The sequence below is a fragment of the Mus caroli genome, chromosome X (assembly GCF_900094665.2).
Source record: "Mus caroli chromosome X, CAROLI_EIJ_v1.1, whole genome shotgun sequence".
In the NCBI taxonomy this organism is placed as follows: Eukaryota; Metazoa; Chordata; class Mammalia; order Rodentia; family Muridae; genus Mus; species Mus caroli.
The window spans coordinates 51,679,211-51,698,897 of record NC_034589.1 but is presented as its reverse complement, the minus strand read 5'-3'; the positions used below and the strand labels follow the sequence as shown (position 1 = coordinate 51,698,897).

At 39.0% G+C, this 19,687-nt stretch overlaps 1 protein-coding gene and 1 non-coding gene across 5 annotated transcripts in view; both read right to left on the bottom strand.

Moving 5' to 3' along the window:
* Fhl1 (four and a half LIM domains 1) overlaps positions 1 to 19,687 on the bottom strand; it is a 60,529-nt gene that overhangs the window by 24,893 nt on the left and 15,949 nt on the right. For all 4 annotated transcript variants that reach the window (XM_021152963.2, XM_029473371.1, XM_021152964.2 and 1 more), the window contains exon 2: positions 13,434 to 13,490. The gene's annotated coding sequence lies outside the window, so the exon portion shown is untranslated. The remainder of the gene's footprint in view (positions 1 to 13,433; positions 13,491 to 19,687) is intronic.
* Positions 17,694 to 17,799, bottom strand: LOC115030141. Its single transcript, XR_003835766.1, has one exon. It is a non-coding gene; the product is annotated as a U6 spliceosomal RNA (small nuclear RNA).

The following is a 19,687-nucleotide window of genomic DNA, read 5'->3' as shown; positions in this document are numbered from 1 at the left end:
CGGATGGTTGTGAGCCACCATGTGGTTGCTGGGATTTGAACTCTGGACCTTCGGAAGAACAGTCGGGTGCTCTTACCCACTGAGCCATCTCACCAGCCCTAAATATGTGCTTTTACATTTTCTTACATTTATTTATTTAGTGGGCTGTGCGTACATATTCAGAGCTCAAAAGACAACTTGAGGGAGTTGCTTCTCTCTATAGCAGTTCTAGGAATTGAACTCAGGTGGCCAGGCTTGGCAGCAAGCCCCTTTACCTGTTAAGCCATTTCACCAGTCCTTAAACATATTATTTGTTAAAAGGAGAAAAAGGCATGGTGGTATACACCTTTAATCCTAGCACTTAGGAGGCAGAGACAGGTAGATCTCTTTTTGAGGTCAGCCTGGTCTACAGAGTGAGTTCCAGGACAGCCATACATAGTAAGAGCCTGTCTCAAAAATAACAAAAAATACAAGAATATATAGTGAAAAGCTATCCTCCTATTGCCTGTCACCAGCGATCCAGTTCCCCTGTGAATTCATGCCCACTGGTATGTTTGAGATGTAGTTCACATCATGTATCCCAGGCAGGCCTTAACTTTGAGCTCCTCCTATCTCAGCCTCCACTGTCTTCTGAAGTTTCCATAGACACTGGAGATCTAGGAAGCAGGTAGCTAAGTATTCTTTATCCTTTTCACTCCTTCATAACAACACAAATTAATCAGAAAGAGACCATGAGTTTGAGAGGGGGTTTGGGGTGTCAACATGGGGAGGAGTGAAGGCAAGAGAGAGAAATTATATATCTTAATTAATGTTTTTAACTCTAAGGGTATTTTATTATATATTCAGTTCTTTACCTTGCTTTCTCTGTTTATTTTGTTGCAATTTCCATTTATATTTAGATAAGTGTCCATGCCAATACAAAATGAGCTTCCATCTTTTAACATGTATATACTACACAACCACATAGATATAGCACAACTGAGTAGGCAACTCCACTGTTTCCAGATATTCATTTCTAGTGTTTTCTCGTGATAAACAATGCTATAAAAACATGTTCTTAAAAGAAGAAAAAGATAGCAAGTCAAGAAGACTCAGTCGCACTAAAGGGATGGGAATTTTGATTACAGAGAAAAGAAGAGAGAAAAGCAAATGGATGTAAGCTCTCAAAAGGATCGGGTAGCACCCAAAGCCTCGTGAGATGGCAGGTTATTTCTGTGCACAAAGAGAAGATGCCATCTAGAATCTCATGCCAACCGTGCTAGATAACCTTTAGCTAATAAGCTGTCCAGAGAGGAAGTAGATTTTAATTCCAAGTGTGCATTTTTTTTACAGCAAATCAAAGGACCTTGCCTTTTATTTTAAATAACTTTAAAACATCCAACTTAGCAAAAAGCTTATACTTACCATGAGCATATCACATGCTCTCGTACAGAACCACACCAAGAGGTATTAGTGGCAATATAGGACCTACTTCCCCTTCAAGGGAGTTCATTATGTTCACTAAGTCTTTATGCTGAAAAACATTAAAGTATTTGATGATCAAGTGTTCATGTTGTCTTCTTTATCTATTTAAAAAAGGAAAGGTAGCCACCCAACTAGGGATTATGAGGGGAGCAACTTGAGCTGGGCAAAGCCCTTCTGGATGATGAGACTGGAGACGTACCACTGATGCATACCACCAAGAAAGTGCACAGCTCTGAGTCACAGGTCTGACCTTAAAACTGCATGCTGGGGAAACAGAACCACAGCCCTATTAATTATGTAAGCCTGTCATAGAATTTTCAATTATACCTACATCAGAAAATTTTCAGTTCAGTCTATAGTTGTTACTACTTCACAGCCAAGAGGACCTTCCTCGCTGCCCAAAGCCTCACAGGTCAGTCGTTTCTGAAACAGGTACTTGCTTTTTAAAGGTCATAGAAGTAACCAAAAGAAGTAATGAAAGGTCCTTGACTATTTGCCACTGATTAAGCCACTTCTGCAGCTACACAAATTAAATATCACCAGCCCCATTACTCCAATTTCACATTGAGCATTAAAAAAAAAAAAAAAAAAAAAAAAAGCTGTGGGTTGCAAGAGAAGGATTGATGTTTATAAATCAGTGTAACCAAATGGAATTTTTTAAAAAACCAAACACCTTACCCTTAAGGTTCAGGGATCTATGAGGAAGAAGAGATGGAAACACTGTATGAGCCAGAGGTGATGGGTGACTCCTAGGGACTCAGCCTGACTATTTTGGCTAGATGATAATGTGAAGTGTAGCAGCAAACAGGAGTATATTAGGATACAAAATCTCATTACTCTTATTTCCCTTCAAACTACCTCCATTTAATGTCACAAATACATACTTAAACTTATATAAATTACCATATTAGATCAGGAACTATACAGAAAGACATGAATTTGGGAATATAAAACAGGATATTTCATTTTCAATATTTGAACGAATTCAAATATCATTTAAACAAGTATTGATGGTACACACCTATAATTCTAATGCTTGCAAGCCAGAGGAGGGAGTATTACCACAATTTCCAGGATAGCTTAATCTATACAGCAAGTAACAGGCAAGCTTAGACAATCTCCTAAGACTCTGTCTCAAAGAACAAACAAAAACCTCAGTTAAAATGTTACTACAATCACTGAGATAACAATACTGAACTTAAATTCATTTTAAGTTTTTAATATAACGAGATTAAAAGCAATGGGTATCTATTTTCTGGCTTTAGTGTGTTGTACCTAGAGGAGGGACACCACACTTGGGATCCATTTCTCAACAAATATGATGGTTGGACTACTGAGCTGTTTACCAGAAAATTAATGTGTTCTTCATCAATGAAATGGAGATATCAATAGCTGTCCTGCCTTTCCTATAGAATTTTAGTGAATGTTATGCGGTCAAAATAGCATATATCTAATAATGATACATAAATAAATCAGGCTTTGTTCTATGTAGATATCCCCATTTTTCACACGACTCTCATGTCATATCTCATAAAACTTTGAGGCGGACCACTATGAAAAGACCAAGAATCTCTGTCTCACCTTGGCACAAAATTTTAAATACATTGGATTTAGAAAATAGTAATATAGGTTTTTCAATTTCACACGGAGTTGAACTATTTCAATCCTCTTGTACTTAGATAACATCTGAGTCTTTGTAAAGACACTAGTAGCTGGAACAAATGTATAAAAGGCAAGCTCACATAATTTGGTTCTTTGCTTTGATGTACAAATCAAAAGCACTCACTCTCTCTACATACTTGCATAGGGTATTTTTAGCCACTTTAATTGACATGGTTCATCCTTCATTCTTTACAATGAAAAAAACTTGAACAGACTTCAACACGTGAAGAAGTATAACTAAAGTTAGTTGTAAGGCTTTTATTTGGTGGAAGAGTCAATAAAAGAAGGGAGACTTCTGTTCTCTTGTTTAAAGGGCTAGAGCTTTAGCAACGACTTGAAGAAGTGATTAATCCCTCTGTAACACAGCCAGGATGGGGTTTATTTTCCTACTGTTATGATGGTAACTTAGAACACACAGAACAACAATATCAAATATCAATTCCCTCCAGAGCTGTAACTTTCTAAATGTAGTCATTAGTAATTTGTCAAGATTGCCATTAGGCACACAGATACTCACTACCCCGCAATCTGAACTTCTGTGCCACCTTCTATCCTCAAACGCTAGTAAATGTAAACCAGGTCCCCTTTTAGTGGACCAGCATTACAGATGCTACACATGGACAAGCCAAAACCTTAGACTAAGTACCTTGCCTTAAGTGAAGGGGATGAGGGCAAACTAAGAATAGAAGCTCAAGTACTGTCACCTGTTCCACGCATAAATCCAGAGACCATTCCACCTCCCTACTAGCCAAAATCTCATAGAATAATTGAGTTTTCAATATTTTAAACATATGCCTTGTAGTTAATATCATAGTTAATATCATTAATCTCACCTCATTTATGGAAATATCACTGAATTGGTGGTACTGTATATATGAACTACAGAATATGAAATATTCCTGACTTTTATTGGTAAAATAAATCTGATCTGAAAGCTTAATGAGCATACCTAAATGCTAATGAAATCTTTCATACATCTGACCTATAACAGAAACGAGATATAGCTTAAAACTCAACTCTTATAGTATATATAATAAATCAGTTTTATTATGGGTGGTTATGAAGCCATCACCAGACAAGTCAATCACATGTTGAGATCAAAGGGTAAGTCAATGGTAGATGAATCAAAAACTTTGCAACCTAATAGGCTCTCTCAAGACCAAAGTGCACATTATCCCACCATGCCAATGAGTTTTTATAGGCAGTTAAAGGGTCATGTGTCTGTGTGAAGCAGTTGGTCAAGTTTATTATATAGGTCTTTATATATAAGTCTTTCAGAGTCATTCTCTCCTGACACAACAGAAGTCCATTTCCCAAGCCAAGCAACAGCAGCTGAAAACCAAAGTGGACCGCAGAGGATTAGTCCCTGCAGGAGTGGGCAAAACTGCTTCTAAGGGCCTTTCTGGTGGCTACCTCAAGAGTGCTGGTGAGTGCTTCCAAAAGGAAACATGTCCAGTCAGCCCCATGGCCAAGGAAGTGTTGGGACCCAATCTTGGTGGGGGGGCAGAATGAAAGGACTGAAGCAGCTTTAGAAGACCAGAGGGAGAGTTTTCTGCATAAGCTGGGACAAAAAGTCACACCCTGGAACCTTTCGTGCCCAGCCCCACATGCTCTACTTGGTGGATCGAGTGTTGTTCTAATAATTTGCACTTAACACTTTGACTTTAAGATCAGGGCTTGGGATTGAATCCAGCACAGACCAATTTAGACTTCAGCTAGCTGTTCTCCTGCTTTCCAAATGTAACAGAGAAGATGGGAAAGACCAACGTTAGACAACATCAATTCTTTTAAGGGCGATCCTAACTCTGTAAGAAGTTATTTGGCTTCTAACTGGTGAAAATAAAATTTGTAAGTATATCCTGATTTGATGAGAAGTCAGCAGAGTTTTGGTCATAGAAAGGGTATAAGTTTTAAAACGAGCCAGTGAGTTTTTTCCCTCAACTCTATGCCAGAATTCCAGAAATACTATTGCTTTTGAAAGTGCAGTTGAAAAATTTATTTTACATCCTTCGTGACATGCTATGCCAAGAATTGTGCAGTGTTCAAAAAGCTAGACTTTGAGCATATAAAATACATGAAGTTAACTGCTGAAGAAATCTGCTAGCTTTTCACTGAAATACATTTCCAGGTTAGAAAATACACTGGCCTGCATAGATATAGGATATAAACCAGTAGAACAATATGTTGTTACAGGTAGACTACAGAGGAGAAGCATACAGGTCACTGGAAAAAATTCAATTTTGAAAATGTTCATAATCAAATGTCGGTGGAGGTTTAGGGGTATATTTCTCTCAGGACGCAGTTGGTAGAGTACTTGCCTCCCATTCAAATGATCCTGGATTCAAACCCTAGCAGGGCATAAAACTTGAGTGTTGGCCCACATCTGTGAACCCAGCACTAGGCAGGTAAAGGCAGGAAAACCAGAAGTTCAAGGTCATCTTTAACCCTTAAGTGAATAGTAAGATGAAAGCAAGACTGGGCTATGAGACCTGTCTTAAAAAAAAAAAAACAATGGGGAAGGAAAATATGGTTATGGAAAAATGTGAAAACTTGATCACAAGTCTACACAAGCAGACAGTAGTCTCCAAAGGTATTTAAGACTATGGGCAGAGAGAGCAATACCATCTGGAATGGAAAGAGGCAGAGCAAGTACCACTACCTCCAAAGGAAAGGACTCTGCCAAACTCATTTGAAGGTTTTACTGCCACAATCAGAGAATCCTTAAAACTCTCCTACTGAACATCGATGTTACAAACATGCATTTTCAGACTTTTAATAAAGTTTCCTAATCCCTTCATAGCCCCTTCTGAGGGATGACCCATCAGCCTCCAACTTCTTAACTGTATATCCCCCTTTATGGCTGTTTCCAATTTAAAGTGTATACTCATCCATTCCCAGATGCCTGGAGGCACTAGAAACACCTAAATATAACAGATGGGTAAGTGCTCACTGTAACTGGAAACCCAAATGTAACATCAGCTCTTACAGGCCAATACCTTAACACCAATGGCTTTAGTGTAATGGCCTTACTGAAGACCTTTTGTCTTTAGTCTCCCAACAGAAATGCTACACTGACATTGATGGATGACTGATAAGTTCTAGTCAAATTTTATTTTAAGTTGACATTAATAACCTTTACTTACTTTAAAGTCAATCAGTAAGAGTTCCTGCAGAATGCTGAAATGTACTATAAAACAGTTACATGTGTTTGCTGGCTTAAGACTTTAAAAATAGTATAATAAAAAATTTAAATGTAAGTAAAATATTGGTACAACTTCTGAAACACTTTGGAAAATTCCAGAGTTCTATGGACTATAATGCAAAAGCCATCAGGCTGAAATTACTTTTTTTTGTACTCTTAGTACTTATTAAATATATGGAGCTTAGACTTCATAGTAAAAAGTGAAGCCACATTACTAAACAACTACCTACTTGTGACTTCTTGCCTTGCTATCTAATGGTATGGTAGGACCTAAGGCTAACATTTTGTGTTACTCTCCTCCATCCCAATTGTCTGGTATTATTCATATGAAAAGAACCCCTAGCTGCATTTCCTTAGGCCAGTCTTCCAAGACTTAATAGTACAAATAATGTGATCATGAAATGTGGTGGGCAAAGAGAACGGTATATGTGTCTGTATACTTATTGGTAGAAATAAAATCCCCAGTCTCTGAAAATTGAGCGTATTTCACATTCAAGTTACCATCTCTTTTTAGCCACCACCAAAATAAATGTCATCTCCACTTAGTCTGTAGAAGCAAAGGATGCTATTGTTGGGTAAGATGGAGAGATGGCTCAGCAGTTAAGAGCACTGACTGTTTTTGCACAAGACCTGGGTTCAATTCCCAGCATCTACATGGCCCCTCACACCTGACTGTAACTCCAGTCTCAGGGAATCTAATGCCCTCTTCTGGCCTCTGTAGACACAGGTACAAAGACATACACACAGGCAAAATACCACAACTAAGAATAGCCATCACACTTACACACAAAAAAAAACCTGTAAAGCCAAAATTGGTTATGAATCCCCTATTCAGCATATACTAACAATTGTCTATGTAAATGTCAATGTCAAAGTCAAATTGCTACCGGTTCTCGGAAAGAAACACATAGGATACCTTCAGTGAATTATTTTTCAGAATCTTAATGTATAGAAATCATTATATCACACATGCAACTCTCATGGTTTAAAAGATGCTCACAAATTCAATGAAGTACACAAATTAACACCAAACTCGTATGTACCTTAGCTTTTCATTTCAGGTTAAGAACAGTCTAGTAAGAAACCACCAATCCAATACTTTGCCATCAGCAGTGAGAGATGAATGGTCTATGGGGTGTGAAGATTATCTGGCTGACAGGACAAGAGAATGTGGCCACTCTTCAAAGCCATTCTATAGAATTCATCCATTTCTCTTTAAATTGGCTTCATTCTTAGTTCTGTCTTAAGCAGAGCACTTGGAACAATTATCAGTGCACCACATTGGGCTTTCAACATGTGACAAAAGTAGATAGGCTAATAACGATAATGATGACGGCAGCATTCTTAGTGTTGCTGGGGGCTTCTAGCCTTAATCTGTGATCTGCCTAAAAGTTGTGACCTCAGTCATTCTTCTCATGGTGGTCAGAACAAAATTTATATGATGTACTTATGAACTTGACCTAATACATTTTCTTAGATATGTGAGTCAAGGTTTCCATTCTAGAAACTAAAGAGTACACAGCATTCACCGCACAAGTGTGGATCACTCACAAGTGAGCATCTGTTACTGCTTCTCAAGTCTTGGACCTATTAATAGAAAAGGTGATGAGAGACAAGATCATAAAACAACCTCCATGTCTATGGAGACTTCATGATATCTCACAAAAGGATTTTGATTTTACCAATTCATATTGGACTTCAGTTGTACTTGATGCTTGCAGAGTAAGGTCAGAAGGACACAGGTGACCTCACTTGCCACATCTTTTGTTACAAGTCTTATTAATATTAATGGAAATTCAACCATGAGTTTGTTCTTAAAGAAGGCGACACGACTTACAAATACACTTTTCGTAAGTAGACTAATACACTATACACTAGATTTACAGTAATACACTATGACTTCATGGATAAATTATTGCATTTCCATGATGTATGCCTTGAAATATCTAACCTACATCAGAGATAGTCTGCCAACATAGGTAATCAATAAGACAGAAACTTTGCTTACAGCTATTGAGATGTACTGACAAGGTTATGGTCTACATTGGTAGGAAGCAGGTTAAAACAGGGTCACGAGAAAAAAAATCTTGAATGTCCTATACTGAACTGATGTAGTAATAATGTAAAGAGGATTTGGAAAAAAATACTGCATTTCCTGAAACTGGAATGTCTCTGTAAATGTCTTGCAACCATACAGAAGAGACTGAAAAAGTGCTATGTGAACATTTAAACCAACTTAGGTCCAACATGGCTTGGCTCTAACTTCCTCAGACAGATACTCTGTCTTTATGCACATGAGTCAGGTACAGATGAAATGCTGGATTTGAATGTCGGTATCCAAAGCTGACTTCTATGGAAATACTGGTCAAACTAAATCTTTCTTACACACTACTATGGTGCTGTTTAACAATTTAAACTCTGAGACATAGTCTGATCATTTGTGGGCATGTAAATTTCTAATCCTATGATGGATAAGAGATCATTTATAAAATAAATAATAAATATTAAAATGTGTAATCAATGTTCTTTTTGATTTAATATCCTTACAATAAACTCTCTTATATGTTCACAAAGCCTCACAATGACAAAACAGTACTTTAGCTCACCAAAAGCAACACTGTTCTTTTGACACCAGTAATGCCGCATATGTATGTGTGTTGTTATACATATGTGTGTTGTTAAGTGTGATGTATACTCTGAAGACTGAGGACTATAAAAATCAAAGGTTCTGGGAAGCGTAGGACATGACACCGCAGTTAAAAGCACTGGCTGATTTTGAGGACCTGAGTTCAGTTTCCAGCATCCACATAGCAATCTGAAGTCTGTAACTCTAGTTCTGGGTTGGGGGGGATATGATTGGTTTTTGAGGGCACCAAAAAAAAAAACTCATGGTACACACACACACACACACACACAGTGGATACTTATTCACATGAAACTCTTTTTTTCAATACAATTTTAAGCTGAAAAAAAACCAAAGCCTTTACAGAGACCACCTTTGAGAGCCCAAATAGGACTCTTTCTGTAAGTGTCGTGTATTTCTTTCCTCAAGTGAAAATGAATTCCTTTTCAGTAAAAGGCTGGGAAAAGTTAAGAGATGTTACAGAAGGTCAAAGTTAAGTCCATTAAATCCCAGACTCAGATTGAGTTGCCATAGAGATAGGGGAGATAAATAAACCAGTAACCTTAACAAATGTGCTGCACCTCTGCCAGACATATCTGTGACTTACCATTATTTTTACTTAAGTATCTTTTAGTCCAAACATAACGGACTGTGAAGACTCCAAAACCAAACAGAACTAGACCCAAAAGAAATATGAGTTGCTCATTCAAGTAAAGGGCAAGCAAGGGAGGCAAGACTTACCCACCCACCCCCTCCAGCAATGTGCTCTCCATTCCCCTTGAAAAATGACTGCAGCATGAAGCTCTAGAGGCAATGACATATGGGGAAAATATGTGCTGCCAAAGCCAGAGGGAAACCATGTCAAGAAAGAAAAACAGACATGAAGTACCTGACCTAATTAGAAGAGACACAAGTACATCTGAAAGAGAGATGAAGGGAAGGGGCACTGAGAAAAGACCATTACCCTGAAAGTAATTTTTGTAGGCTTCTGCAAAGGCCTAGAGATGATGGGCTGATACTGCCCTCCTGTGAGAACATAATTAAGACCCTTCCCCAGGGTACACTGGACCTTTACACATGAAGGAAGCATCAGCCCACACCAACAAGAAGCCCCAAAACAAAATACATGTCCTTTGTCATGGGGGTCACCAAGAACACAGGAGAAGAATGACAAACAAGAATCTGAGTGGGTACAAAATACACAAGAAAGACTTATACCATTGGGATGCCACATTTAAGTACTGACCAAGACCAGATGGTATTATAGTTCATGGTTATTTACTTACCTTGTGATAAACAGGAATATTTCATGATGTGTAAAGTAGTTAAAAGCAACAGATTCTCAGCCTTAGAGCTTGTTAAAATGAATAAGCATCATGAAATCTCAAATAAAGTGGTACTTACATTCATCCATGTGCCCTCTGGTTCTTGTACATACATCCATATCACATTGCATGGTTATAACCACTATACATATACATATATAATTTTGCAGCCTACACTATGGTAAGTTTTTGCTAGCTATATTCTTTCGCATTACTAAGCAACCATCAAAACTCAACAACTTGAATGATTTCAGTATACAATGCCAAAATTACCTTTTATCCGTGTGGCAAATTTTCTAGGCACGGTTTCCTTTTGGTTATAATTACCTTTTTCACGGTAGAGTTAGAGAAAAGAAGACTATCTTCTTCTTTTCTGACTCTTTCACCTTATTACAACTTACAAGATTATTGCTCACTTAGGGATTTGATAATTAGCCAATTTTCTGCAGTCTTATGTTCAATGGATCCTAAGAGCAGCATAAATGTGTACTCTGATAATTAAATGTAAAGTTCTTGTCCATAATTCATAATTCTTGGGCTCTAACATAAATAATATTTTACTAGAAAATATAACAGAATAAAATCTCAAGCAAGCTTTCTTTATCTCACCAACTTTTCTTTCTCCTCCACATGTGGTATGCTGTATTAAAACTAGTTGCGTTTTTAAGCTACCCTGTTACAGGGTAGTGAAAGGAAGTGAGGTGTATCTGAGAAAGACGGACCCCAAGCAAGCCTTTGTAAGAAGATACTGCTCAGATATTCCTCTTCTTAATTAGGTACCATCAGTAAGTATCCCTCCCCTATTAGGGTTCACCTGCCAACTTAAGATGAATCTTAAGCACGCCCTTAAAATGAATATGGCTCAGCCCAGAAAAATAAACCAACTGATCTACCAGACAGGGTAATCTGAACTTCACACCCAATCTTATCTTCAATTGACACTGAAAAGCCAAGTGCCTACGTGAGCACAGTGTTCTAGCAATGGCAACAGGCTCCCACCCTTTGTGTCAAGAAGACCGCAGGGAATGTTGGAGGCTGTGGCAAGGCTCTCTCAGCCTGTGCTCTCTGCAAAAGAACAGCAGCAAGTTGGCTGCAGCCTATTAGAGCCGAATGGGAACACAGGGTTTGTGGTGCCAAATCTTCTGTATTTCAAGACATGGGAAATGTGGATGTTTAAGAGTGTGAAATCTCTCGATTTTTCAAGGCTGGCAACTTACTAGCATTTTAAAAGAACACCTCTGTGTGCCAGATCCAGCTTACCAGTTTGAGACCATGGCTCTAGATTCAAGAGTTCTAAACTCTTTTAAGTCTGCGTAATCCATCTGTGCGGATTCGTATGCTGACTACTTGGATTCCAAGAGAGATCACATTAATATCCATGGCACACATCAAATCATTATGACTACTATCTTTCAGAATTTTATTTGGTGAATATTTAAAAAAACTGCCAAATCAATAATGAAAATAACCATATGGCAGTTACACAAATATTTCCTAAATATAAAAATGTATTCAATCCATTAACAATATTATCATTTCTTCAGTACAAATCAGAGTAGTCCTATTTTACCCAGCTCATGTGCCTGCTAACAATTATGTTGTGAGGGCTGGAAAGATGGCTTAGTGGTTAAGGGTGCTAGCTGCTTTTCTAAAGGAGCCAGGTTTGATCAGCACCCACGTGGCAGCTCACAAGAGATTATAAATCCAGTTACAGGGAATCTAGTGCCCCCTCCTGGTTTCCTCAGGGACTGTACAGACACATATGCAGACAAAATAAGACACATAAAATAAGTCTTTTGTTTTTTATTTTGTGCTCAACTGTGTTCCAAATAATTTTATAAACTGAAGGCAAGCCAAATAGAATAATATAGATTCCTACAATTATAAACTTTGTGGAAGATAAATGCTGTATAAAGTTTAAAAGGGACACATCATTTTAAAATTTCTACCATCCTCCTGAGGAAATTGCAAACTCCATTTTCCTGAATGGTTTAATTCGACCCTAAATAACTTTAAAAATAGGGTGTGAAATACAGAACTTCCATTTCTTCTCTTTTGGGGGCTTTTGGTCCTAGGCACAGCTGTTGCTCCAACAGTATCACCTACTTGTTCATACCCGCTTATTACAGAGGAAGCAAAAGTTGTAGGCTCAAGAATCAGAGCGTAAGTGGGTAACTTTTTACAGAGCAATGTTCAGCCTCCTTATCTGGTGAAGAGAAAATGATCTAGGGCTTCCCTACGTCAGATCCACAGTACCTGACTTTTGTCATAACACTCCTGCCTTGGTACACAATGGGGCTCTGTGGATTAAAGGAAAAACATAAGATGTAGCAGTGTAACCCTGTGTGTTTCTGTAATGGTTGATTCAAAAGAATTGAGCAGCTTTACCTAAGTAGAGAAGGTGCCCACAGCAATGGCACCTCCTTATGTATGAAACTGGCAACCTTGACAAGTACAGTGCTCCCAAGTATCATGTCCCTTGAATAAATAGAGACTGGGGGACAAAAGGAAGCAGCCATTTCTACATGGTACCTAAAGTAGACCTCTCTTAGATGTCTCTAGTTATTTTTACAGATGGATGTCCTGTCTCTTGAGGAGAAATAAGGAAGCCTGGATTATCACAGGGCATAAAGCAGCCCCCCAGTTGAAGGAAACAGAGGATGTCTAGCCAATGAATGTCCAGGCAGTGTGGCTACATGCACCAATATAGCATGGCTTCTTCTAAACTTGAAGGCAAATTTAAAAAAACAAAACAAAACACATTGGCTCAGGCTACTGTGACCCAGAAGAAACACTCTGGTGTTCCTACCACCAGGTTTGACAGTGGCCTGACATCTTTCACCCAGGACAGGAAGTGTCTTCGGACTTGATGTCCAGTCACCACGAGGAGTCCCCTTCTACTCAGAGCAGTGGTCATCCCATGCAGCTTCTCTGCTCCCCACGACAGCACCTGCCACTTTTTACTTTTATGCTACCAAGTTCAAAGCAAATGAGCTTTTTGCTAGAAAAAAAAAGGCACTCCCCAGAGAGCTAACAGTCAGGGTAAGCAGTGATATTGGTCAGGCCCATTAAGATAAATCTTCTTCAACTTCTCAAAGAAATAAAACACATTGTACAATGCTCAAAATTGGAAAATCAGAGATCAGCATAAGAATCCATAGCAATGAATAACTCTCACCTCACACAGGATGTGTTCCAGAAGGACTGGGCACAGCTAAGAACAGCTACCAGTTGCCTAAATTGAAAAAAAAAATAGCAAAATTACCTTTTTAGAATTAAAGTCATCAATTAAAAAAATTATTTTCCTTTGAAAAGACTCATAGCAACACATTCTCCTTTGTATTTACAACCCGAAGAGCTAACGGAGACCAGCCAAGATGTTCTGCATACTTCTCCAAATGTCTGTTTATCATATAACATTAGCCCTGGCAGTGGACCTGGCTCCCTCATTATCAAGCTGTATTAGCTCAAACTCTCAGCATTGTTAGGGAAGTGAGCTCATGGCCTATTTCAGTTTTAAATTAACATTTGGCAATCACTCTGGTAATCAAAACAAATGATTCAGTCATTTAGAATAGATTTATTAGTTGGACCTTTCTCCCTTTCTCTTTTAGCATCTTTAGAATATTCTGCCACAGGAGGGCTCTGATCCATCCAGAGTGTAGACCACAAGTCACCAGAGTAATAGCTGTTGCCATGGAGATGAGGTTATCTCCCACCCACAACAGGATTAGGATGCAGGCTAGTTTGCAGGCTCTTCCCTGCATGGATGGAGCTGTGGTACTAGGAAACAGGTGTCTCCTGGCTGCTGCTATCCATGACACAAATGCACAACAGTGTCCTCCGAACACACAGGCAACTGCCCCATGAGCCCATACACATCCCCATTTTCTACCTTTTATCACTTGTAAAGGGAACCTGGTAAAATGACAGCTCCCCAAGGAGGTCCCTGTTTGGGTTTCGTTTACTTGAGAAAGGATCTCACCATGTGATCCATGCCAGCTTCAAACTGAGGATCCCTACCTCCACCTCCCCCACTGTTGGCATCACAGGTATGTGTCACCACAATCGGCTGCCAACTGTTTTGTTCCCACACCCGGAACAGGCTGTCAGGGAGTTTCAATGGGAATAGGACAAACATAAACCAAGCTTACAACCAGGCTCGGAATCCCTCCTGTATCCCCACAACCGCTTCCAGGCTGGTTATCAAACAGGCAGTGACTACAGATTGAAGTTTATGTGTGTGCTAGACAGGAGCTGCTGTAGTTCATTTTACACACTAACAAATTCATCTGTTTAGGAAACCTTAACGATGACTTTCTGAGATAAGGACAACTATTCTGAAGTCCAAATGGGCAAACTGTTGACTAAAAAGGACAGGGTTCTTCAACCTGGGCTCATATGGGGCTCACAGAGACTGAAATAATCAGGGAGCCTGCATGGGTCTGTCCTAGGTCCTCTGCAATGATGTTATGGTTGTGTAGCTTGGTGTTCTTGTGGGATTTATAACAGTGGGAGCAGGGGCTAGCTCTGCCTCTTCTGCATCCTTCGGGTATCCTTTCCTCCTACTCGGTTGCCTTGTCCAGCATTAATAGGAAAGAAAGTGCGGAGTCCTATTGCAACTTCATATACCATGTCTGCTTGATATCCATGGGAGGCCTGCCATTTTCTGAAGAGAGATGGAGGAAGAATGGATAAGGAGGGCAGAGGGGAGGTGGGGAGAGGGAATGGGAGAAGAGGAGAGAGGGGTAGCTGAGGTTGGGATGTAAAAAAAAATAAAGAAAATATGTATATATATAAAAAGTAAGAGATCAAAGTATTTCAGAAATTAAAAATATAAATAACTCAAAAAGAGGACTTTTTTGGTTTTGGCCACATTAAGCTGTGTCAGCGGGAAAAAGAATTGTTTAGAAGCATTCTCAAAGGACTATCTTATGCTCCCCTTCCCACCAACACAGGAGGAAATATTATCTAATACTACAACATCATTGTTATTGATTTCATGTCACATTTTGTTCGTGCTAGAGGACTTTAAATGGCTCGTGGTGGCCAACACAAAGCCCTTCGTTCCTATTTCTAGGTAGGATGCATGGCATACAGATACAAAAGTCTCACTCACAGCTGCTCATATGTAACTTACTGCTCACAGAAGGTGCCACACCCTTTCATGCAGCTGTGAAAGAACACAGCATGTTACAGCTGGTTTACACACAGGCTGCCAGACTCACACAGGGTGGGGCGAAACACTGGCTCCACCTTACATTAGCTGCCCAACCTCTCCCTCCTGAACTTCCTAATAGTAACCAACCCACAAAGGCAAAGAATCAAACGCACAGGGCGCACATAGCTGTTACTCGCAGAATATTAGCTACACAACCATTTCTTACAGCAGACAGGCAGTTAAAATGCTATCGATGTGGATAACTATAAACATTCCCGCAGATACTTGATACCAAATATATTCATCAGACTCAACCAATTTTAATTCCAAACTTCATCTCCTCACACTCTAGCTTCCAAATACTATTACATCTTCCCCTTCTAGAACTGATTATTCCTGGAGATAGATGCAATTTATACTGGGTTCTACTCAGAAGGAATTTGGTTCTCTACTTGAAAAGTCAGGTACCTTCCCTCCTAAGATCTTGGCTTTACAAACACCTTCTCTTCCTGCTCACCACCTATACACTTCTTGCTGGGTAGGAAGAGGCTACCAGTTCGAAGATGCTGAAGACTTCTATTAGCAGACCAGGATACTGGCTACTCATTTCACAAGTCCTTGCATCGTATATAATGTTCTCTGACACCCTCCAGAGGGCAGAAGAGAGAAAGGTTCAAGCTGAGGAGTCAAAACTCACACACTGGGATCCAACTGAGCCCAAAGGAGCTATTTTCCCTTCCATAATTCAGAGTTTCCTCAACAGTGACCAGGAGAAAATTTACGGTGGGACTTGAACTGCATCTGTGTCTTCATTTCACTTTTTTTTTCTGTACTAGTGTGTTCCACTTAACATCATTTTGGGTTGTATTGCCTGTGTGCCATTTTCCATATGTAAAATATAACTGTGGCTTTGATCAGACATAATGTATAATATCGTGCCAACAATATTGTGCAAAAAAAATTTTTTTTAAAAAACCCAGGAGGACAGCCAAACACTGGGTAAATGTCATAATACCAAAGTAATCTAAAGCAAACTGGAATATATTTAGGGTATATGCTTTCAAATAAATCATGCTAATCTTATCCTATTCTGACAAATTAGTAACTCAAATTAGAAATGCCATTAATGAGCCTGACACATCATTTTAATGATGTTTAAGACAATGGGGTTTAACAAAAGTATTGTGGTCATAGACACTGATGACTCTATCATTACTTTCAGTCAAGCTTCAAGGATCCCCAAGTTGCTAATTTAGTGAATTACATGAAAAAAAAAATAAAATGCAGAGATGATGTCTGTTGAAATAAACTTAAATGACCAGTTGAATCAATCAAAATGGATGATCTCCATGGATTCACTGTCTCAGATGCTTTGGATATGATTGTCATGGTAACCATCCCTTAATCATGTTCTTCAGGAGATTCTCTTCCACCTAAGAAATCAAAGAGGCATGAACCCAAGTATCCCCTTAATTAGAAATATTTGTGATGGTAACCAGTAGGCTCAGACTTCTCGTTCACCCTCCTGTTATCTATTTCCCTACTTGTGTTAATATGGGAGTCTGAAACAGTGGCATATGTGCCATTCAAACCATACTTTCAATGATGCCATAAAATGCAATAATAAATACAGCTGAAATGTCTGCTGGTTCCCTCTAGAAGAACTGAAAATAATTTATTAAGAGTAAATGATTCGGGCTAGAGAGATGGCTCAGTGGTTAAGAGCACTGACTGTTCTTCCGGAGGTCCTGAGTTCAATTCCCAGCAACCACATGGTGGCTCATGACCATCTGTAATGGGATCTGATGCCCTCTTCTGGTGTGTCTGAAGAGAGCAACAGTGTACTCCCATAAAATAAATAAATAAATAAATAAATAAATAAATAAATAAATAATTCATTTAAGAGATGCCTTATTTCAATAATTTCAACATAAGACCTGCAACATAGCCAGTTACTCAGTAAGCATTAATATAATAAGCAAAGCAACTTTTAAAGTATGTTTCAGTCATATAAATGTACCACAGCCCAAGTTTTGTTATTTAAAGAAGATTAGGTATATAGTATATCTGATAACATGCTTATACTCTAAAAAAATAATTACATACAATTTTCTATATTTATGTATTCATCCATGCCTTTAATCCCAGCACTCGGGAGGCAGAGGCAGGCAGATCTCTATGAGTTTGAGGCTGACCCCATCTGCAGAGCTAGTTCCAGGACAGCCACAACTACACAAAGAGATCCTGTCTAGAAACCCTGACTCCCCAACCCTGCCCCAAAATTTGGAACACTTCATAAATTTGCTAATCATCATTGTGTATGGCCATGTTAATCTCGTCTGTATTGTTCCAATTTTACAACGCATGCCGTTTCACTGAGTATTTGTTTTAGTTTTGGGGTGTGAGGAGGTGTGCTCACTTGTGAGAATACACATGAAAGTCACTTTCTACTTTAATCTTTAAGACAGTGACTCTCACTGAACCCAGAGCTCACTAATTGGCTACATAGTCTAGTCAGCATGTCCAGGGACCTCCTATCTCCACTCTCCCTAGCACTGGGATTACACACTTGTAACCCTGCCTAGGTTTTTTTTTTTTTACATGGGGTCTAGGGATCTGAACTCCAGTCAAGATGCTAGTGTGGCAAGCACTTTATCCACTGAACTATCTCCTTAATCCTTCTACATTTATTTAAGTGCTCTTCACAACTTAGAGATAATTCTATCACCATATACAGCTTTGGGAAAATCAGTTCTCGTCCTTAAAGGCATCTGCTCTATGTGCTGCATATTTAAGGCTGCAATCAGTCCAGATTTTTCTAAAGATTTGATTTCATTCAAAAACTAAAAAGTGCACAGATTTCCCAAAGTTAGAGGAATGAGTATTTTTAAGCTTTCCACTGGAATAAGTGGGAACCTGTGTTAATAGGTTTTCAATGCAGCCTAGAGATGTGTCTTTCCTCTAAACCAGCAAACTGTGGAGGAATGAAAACAACCCTCTTGCCATTCTGGATTCCAAGACTAAAGACGGGGAAGCTCTTTCCACACCCATGGCTTCTCATACAAGTTTCAGGGACCTCTGGCCAAAAGACAGAATAAGAAAATATATTTGTCCACTTTTATTGCAATGTTAAAATATGAATAATATTTACAAATTCCAAGAGCCATTAAAATAGAAGATAGGAAACTAGACCTATTAGGCACTGGCCAAAGAATGTGCACAAAGGCACGTGTCGTCGAATGCAGCAAGAAAAAATGAAGTGACAGATATTTGCTAAAGTCAAAAGGTAAAACCTTGACATTTTTGTCCTCTGCCCTAATGTTCGACGATATGTTTGTTGTGTTTTAAAAATAAGAAGATAAATGTTCTTTCAATGACCATTACAGTGGCTCCCAAGTAAAACAAATGATAAAATAAAAATTTGCTTAATTGACTGAGAGAGGCCTGAATTAGTCATTGCCAAGTTTACAACTTTCCCACAACTCCAAGCATTCTTTCACTTAAAAAAAAAAAAAAAAAAAAAAAAAACAGCAGCATTTTCCCACTCTGTCATGATGACTATGGGTAGCTTTTTAGGCATGTATAATTTCTATTTTTATATAACTCTCTGTAGACCACTCCCCAACTTAGAGCTAAATGAAAGCCATGAAGGACAGAGGACTGTATAGAGCCATTGTGACAATTCTGACAGCTGTACCAGAGCACTGGTCCTCCTGGATGCTCAACCACGACTACCACTAGATCCTTCCCATGCTTCATGAACAGACGTTCACATTTTTCTTTCTTACCATCTCCACAGTCCAAGCTGTCTGTTAAGCAGACCGATTACATCATCCAACTTAAAAAAAAAGATTTATTTATTTATTTATTATATGTAAGTACCCTGAAGTTGTCTTCAGACACACCAGAAGAGGGCGTCAGATCTAGATGGTTGTGAGCCACTGCCTCCAGAAGAGTACTCAGTGCTCTTAACTGTTGAGCCATTTCTCCAGCCCTTATCATCCAACTTTTAAAAATGTTACCTTTCTCTGTATTTTGTCTGCAGGCGTGCCTCTGAACCACCTGTGTACCTAGAGCCATACTGACAGGAAGAGTGTGTCAGAACTCTGGGAACTGGAGTTGCAGGCGGTTGTGAGCCCCCATGTATGTGCTAGGAATTAAACTCAGGTTCTGCAAGATCACCTAGTGCTGGCAACCACTCTCTAGCTCCTCGTCAGACTTTGTTGGGCAAAATCTCTTCTTTAGGTAGCTGTCAAAACAATCATGATATA